Raw genomic sequence first — 6,690 nt, 5'->3', positions numbered from 1 at the left:
TGTTAGCTATATGCCAGATGGCCATTAAAGTCCTGGGAGTAGTGGATTTGCCCAGAGAGAGTGGTGTACACTAAGCAAAGGAGATAGCCTAGGACTGAAACCCAAAGAATTCCAACATTCAGGGGATGGACAGAATACAAGTCATCCACAAGAAAAACAAAACAGAACAAAACAAAAGGGAGCAACCGGTATCCATAAAAAGAAAATAGAATAATATGTTGTGATCAAAACTGAAGGAAGAGTTTTTTAAAAGTTAAAGAAAGTGGTCAATATTTCTGAATGCTTATGTTGTCTCAAATAAAATAAGGCTTGAAAAATCCATTGGCTTTATCAACAAGATGGCTGTTGATGTCCTTGACAAGAGTAGTAGCAGCAGTGTGGAGACTAGAGTGTAGCTGATTGAAACTAGATGGATTTTTTGAAGTAGAGACTGCAAGTGTATTTAACTTGCTCAATAAAGAGAGATACAAAGAACATCATGAGTACAAGAAACTTTTTAAAAAAAATAACATGAGAAACTCAAATATTTAAGAACCCTACTGGTTTGCAGAGGAAAAGGTTAAAGTCCAAATGCTGAACTAAGTAAATCAGAGAGCAATCTTTCAGAGAAATGAGAGCAGACAGGAGTCAGAGCATGGACGTAGAAATTAACCACATTAAAGAGGATTGCCAATTACATAGCATCCATCAATAGTGAAACAGGAAAGCATTTGTGTGAGGACAAAGGTGATTTTATGATTAATATGAATAATGGGGACACCAAAAAGCATTCTACTAGGATTATGCAGAAGAAAAAAGGTTTTCATGGTCAGTACTATTAATTAATATTGCCTTGGAGGTAATAACAATTGGATAAGAAATGTGAATATGGCTTATAGAAAATATTCAAAATGCTTTTGAGTGAAAAAAAAGGGAAGTTTCCCAATAGGACAGCAATGTATTTCTCAATAGCAACAAAGGAAGTTAGAAGAAAATGAAACAAAAAGTCTGAGGCACAGTTATTCAGCCAAACCATCCATCAAGAATAAAGAAACCTAAGATATTTTAGACATACAATTACTCATACCACTTTTCTCTCATGCTCTCTTTTTCAGGAAACAATATAAGTAAACTAAGTAAGAAAAAACAGAAACCTAATAAAAAGTAGTAATAATTCAAGAGAGCGACTAGGAAATTATCTAACACATTTGCTTATATGTAAAATAATATTGAAAAACATTTTACTGAGCTCAGGGACTATTGAGGAAAAGGTACTTGGAAAAAAAGCAAATGAAAAAATAATACGATGATATTATTAAAATGGTTCTAAGACTTAATTTCCAATGTGTGGAGGGGGGTTTTCCCACATAGCACCAGGTCATTCTCCAGATACCAGCTGGGTGTCCTACAATTTAATTTCAATTCTGACATTATCTAACTGGAGATAGCATCAGATTCCACAAGGTAAGAGTTCAGGCCTACAAGATCCCTCTCTGCCATTACTCCCCACTTCAGCTGCCACTTAGAAACTCAGGTTCCAGGTTGTCACCTGTGCTTTTGACCGACTGGCTATAGACAGAGGTTCCCAAGACTCCCCCCTCAGGTTCGACTAATTTGCGAGAGTGGCTCACAAAATTTAGAGAAACATTTAACTTACTAGATCACTGGTTTAGTACAAAAGGATTTAACTCAGAAACAACCAGATGCAAGACATGCATAGAGAAAGACATGAGGAGGGGGCGTGGAAATTCTATGCTCTCTCCAAGTCCACCACTCTCCCTGAATCTCCATGTGTTCACCAATCCATAAGCTCTCCGAACCATGGATTTTAATGGAGGCTTCATTACACAGGCACGGCTGATTAAGTCATTGGCCACTGGCGACTGATTCAACCTCTGACCCCCCTCCCCTTCTGGAGGATGACGTGACTGAAAGTTATAACCCTGACTCGTTCCCCTAGCAACCAGCCTCCACCCTTAGGTTATCTTAAAGGCTTTACAAAAGTCGCCCTATTAACATAACCAAAGACATTTAAATCAATCTTATCACAGGAAATTCCAAAGGTTTTAGGGGCTCTGTATAGGGTCAAAGACCAAATATATATTTCGTATTATAAATCACAGCACCACAATTATAAAATGAGCTGGTGGAGGCACAGGAGGCTTCCTGAAAGACAACTGAGATGGAGGACTGAAGCTTGGTATTAATGGACAAAAGGGGGAATTAAATGATGAATTAGAAACAAGAAGAGCGTTCTTGGTTATTGTGCTCTAAGGGTTAATTCCAGCAAGTCTGGAATTGGTCTGAGATATTTTGCTGAAATATGAGACCTATCTTCATGATACTGACCTAGGGTCAATGAAATATAATGATTAATAGTACTGTTTTGTAATCATGGGTCCAAGGCAGGTTTCAGCAGGTTTTGTGCCAGCTTGCCAACACTGTTTAGAAAGCGAAATTGATGGTTTGCCCCGATTGATATCAGTTTACACCTGATAACAGCAGCAATATTGATGGTTTGCGCAAGGGCTCTGCCACGGGGGTTGGACAGGTGGCAAAAATATGACCAGAAAGGTGTAAGAAGCTCTGGCCAAGACTCCAACTTAAGATCACTGGCTCCAAGTTAATGTTGTTGATTCCTGATCCAAGTGATAAAGCAGGACCCATAAGGTAGGACAATTGGAGCCTGCTTCCAACCTCTCCAATTCCTTGCTGTGAGGTAGCCTGTGGCTGTGATGCATATCCTCACTAAAGCTTTGACTTATTGTACCCTTTCCCTGCAATAAATGTTACATTTGTAAATCCTGTCATTTTGGATCCTGTGAGTCTTTAAAAATCCAAATTAGTTTGTCGCCATTAGCACAGTTATAGAGAACTATATAATTATATGTAATTCTGTGCATGACTATTTGAGAACTATGGGGAGGATGACAGTGATGGGGTAACTCCACAACTGCACTTCCTTCTTCTGACTCAGCCGCAGGGGTACTCTCTTAAAGTGGAATAAAATTCCAGTTTCCCAGTTTTCAGAGGATTTTCTCTCTGAACTCAGGGTGAGGATTGAAAATATCCATTATGTTCATCCATTGTAATTGAAGGTGTCCCAAGACTAGTGGTTGAATTTGAATGTCATGTCACTTTTCTGGTTAGACTGATCTGCATCTGCAGAAATTGGTACAATTTACTTCCTTGTATCTTCCTATACATGTCAGATCACTTCCGAATGTCTCAACTTTTGTCTTCCTTATGGTCTCATGTATCTGTCATCCCTCAGTATCCATGGGGGATTGATTTCAAGACAGGATACCAAAATCTTCTAATGCTCAAGTACTTTATATAAAATGGCATGATATTTGCATATAACTTATGCACAGCTTCCTGTATACTTTACATCATCTCTAGATTACTTACAATACCTAATACAATGTAAATGCTGTGTAAATAGTTGTAAATACTATGTAAGTAGCTGCCAGTGCATGGCAAATTAGTTTTGCTTTTTGAAACTTTCTGGAATTTCTTCCCCAGTATGTCTGATTTTGGTTGAATATGTAGATGTAGAACTTGCAGATATGCAAGGCCAACTGCATCTTCTTTATCACCCTCAACTTGTCCAAAGCCCTGCTGCAGTTTATCATGCTTTCAAGCATGTGGGTACTGAGCTGTGAGCCCAGTCTGTTCTTCCCTAGAGATGGAGTTCATCTTCACATAGGCCATCTCTCAAAGGTCCTAATCTCAAATTTATCAAGGATTCTCCATTTTCAGTGGGAGTAACTCTGCTTCTTTAGCTAGGTCCATTCTTTCAGGAGGTGGCTATAAAGTGTCCAGTGAACTTCTCTCTTCTTGCTAGTGCTTCACACCCTGAAATGTATGGGTACACTGGTCCTTGGTATTTGTTTTCTATAGAAAAAAATCCTCATATCCTAACCCAGCACTAATCAACAAGTGAAAGTATACAATTAATTATTTATATTCTTAGTGTGCAGACTCTTAAACTTAGACATTCTTTGAAGACTTGCATAGCACCATTTAAAGTGTGTACACCAGACAGTTTTTCCAGTGATGGTATATTAGAAAGTAAAAAGAGACTATCAAATAAAAGGACCTGATAAGTTTAAATTTTATATACAAACCCTTATTGCAGCAGTTTTGAGATTATTATTATTTTTTAATGTGCAAGCATTTCATTTTAATTATGCCTATTTGAAGGTTCTTATTTTGGAGAGCAGAAGACGTTATACATTCATTCCATTTCCCAAAGGCTTTCACAAGTTTTATCAAAGTTATGTTTTAGAGTTACTCCAGGTAGATTCATCATCAATCTAGCTCACCTGTTCTTTGAATCATTCTACAATATTAACAGGAATAGCACACTGTAACTAACTATAGATGGCGCAAAGGTCTAGAAGCCCATGGTCTGGTTCTCCCAAGTGGCTAGGGCCTTGCATTAGGCCTGCAGCCAGTGTCAGTCCAAATTTGTGTCCAATTTCATGGATTAAACACTTACTGAAGTAGCAAAATACTAAAGATTTCACAAATACAATAGCTATTAAAGACTGAATAGCTACTTGAAGATACTTTCTTGAATTTATTCAACTTTCATTCACAGTGTAAGAGATAAAAATCACTGCCGTATCTGGTAGAGCTGAATATTCCTGTGCCATCTGCCAAAGAGCCTTGTCCAAAGACAAAATTCCAAGAGTCTTTTGGGTAAAGACAAATCATTGTTATGTAAGAAGCTCTTTTACCCCTTTCCTGTTTGTCTATTTCTGTTCCCTTTAAACCTTAATTATAAAAATGAGATCACTAGGTAACACTTAACCTAACTCCTGACTTCTGCCCTACTGAATGTACACAATGCCTTGCCTAACCTGTTGATTCCTTCCCTGGATTAAAGGGAGTAAGAATGAAGGATTAAGTAGTTAGGGAATGACTGACTCTCCACCGCCAGCTTCCCCCTCAGCAAATTTGCAGGTGGACAACATGGGCAGGATAGCATCCAATTGCAAGTGGACCACACAAGCAAGATAGCATCCAAAGGACAATCAGAAGTCAGCAAGTCTGCACACAATGGAAAAATGACGAAGAATCTGACCTCCTACCTTATAATTAACTGAGATTGTTTCTCCCTTTCCCCTTTAAAAGCTATTATGGCTGAGCAGACTCTTTGGAGTTGGTCTGGGGACATGAGTCCATTCTCTCCCCAGATTGCCAGCTTTCTGAGTAAAGCAACTTTCCTTCCTACAAACATTTGCCCCTCGATTACTGACTATTGAATGGCGAGCAGCTGAACCTGAGTTTGGTAACAGTTATTCCCATGATACAGAGGACATGTGTATATTTCTTTGTTTTTAGGAGCTTAAAGACAGCCCTGTATGAATTTGTAGGTTTTGTGTGCTGTCACTGAATCTAAAGGAACAGGAAACTGTTCTACAAGTTTTACTGTCAAGCCACAGAAAAATGCTTCACGGTAGCCCTGAGCTCTTGAACGTATTCTTCTCTGATAATTCTGGTGTTCCCTAGAGTGTCAATGGAGTGTTTATAAACATTACATTTCTTCACAGAGATTACTGATAAACTGTTCAAAGTCTTCGGAATGGGCAGTGATCCAATCTGATTGTGAATGCAAGGTAATAGGCCCAAAGAGATCACTCTCTGGCTGGAAGTCTTTGTTCATAGCTGTTCCCCATCATCTAAGTTCTTATACTACACAGAAGCACTGGAATCTTTGAGATGAGGGCTGTTTGCAGTGTCTGTTCAAAGTTACATATTGTTTGCATGATGATAGGAATGTTTCATTCATACTGTGTTCCTATGCAAAAGTTTCTTTTTTTTCCCCAATTGTTTTGATTATGATAAAATTCACATAACAGAAAACTTACCATCTTAACCATTTTTAAATGTACAGTTCAGTGGTATTAAGTACATTCATATTGTTGTACAACCACCACCACCATCCATCTTCAGAACTCTTTTCATCTTGTAAAACTGAAACTCTGTATCATTAAACAACGTTTTCAACCTTCAGTTTGGAGAGACTGAATATACAAATAGACAATGGCCAGGCCATACATAAAAATTGAATTCTGACCCACAACCTGCAGCAACCAGCCCAAGAAACCAACTCATCATCTATTGTATCCAGCCCAGGAGACCAGCCTGTTATCTATTAGTCGGACTTGCAGGACTTCAGACAGTTGTCTCTGTCCATTCAGGGAGGGCATAGCTGAAACCTTCCTTTTTTTCCACTATCAAGCTTCCCTACTCCTCTGCTTGCTTTTGAGTCTTTGCCAAAACTCAAAGGACAGTGGCTGACTCCCTTGCTGTAGCAAGCTGTGACTTAAGTCATCTTTGAGTTTTCTCCTTTGCTTGGTATTCGCTTATTTCCACAGTTTGAATGGATTAAACAGCTGCTCTACCACAAGGTTTACAAGGACCAGCATGTTTGAACATGTTCATAGAAGTGATATGTAGGGTCATTAGGCCTGAAAATAGCCCATCCACTGCCAGATTATTTTTTTAAATCAAGATATTATCTTTGAACACCATTAGAGTTCTTCCAGGGCCTACATGTGGAAGTGAGCCAGAAAAAAAAAAAAAAAAAAAAAAAAAAACAACAACAACAAAGAGAGGTAAATAGAAAGAAAAGAAGAAAGAATATATGAGAGACAGAGAGAAAGGGAGGGAGGGAGAAAAGGGAGGAAGGAAGGAAAA

The 6,690-nt window shown here is 38.5% G+C and overlaps 1 pseudogene; it reads right to left on the bottom strand.

Annotated features, from left to right (window-relative positions):
- Positions 1-4,259: 4,259 nt before the first annotated feature.
- On the bottom strand, positions 4,260-5,807 carry LOC105099153 (archaemetzincin-2-like; annotated as a pseudogene).
- Between the last annotated feature and the right edge of the window lie 883 nt (positions 5,808-6,690).

The sequence above is a fragment of the Camelus dromedarius genome, chromosome X (assembly GCF_036321535.1).
Source record: "Camelus dromedarius isolate mCamDro1 chromosome X, mCamDro1.pat, whole genome shotgun sequence".
In the NCBI taxonomy this organism is placed as follows: Eukaryota; Metazoa; Chordata; class Mammalia; order Artiodactyla; family Camelidae; genus Camelus; species Camelus dromedarius.
This window is presented reverse-complemented; position numbering and strand designations above follow the sequence as displayed.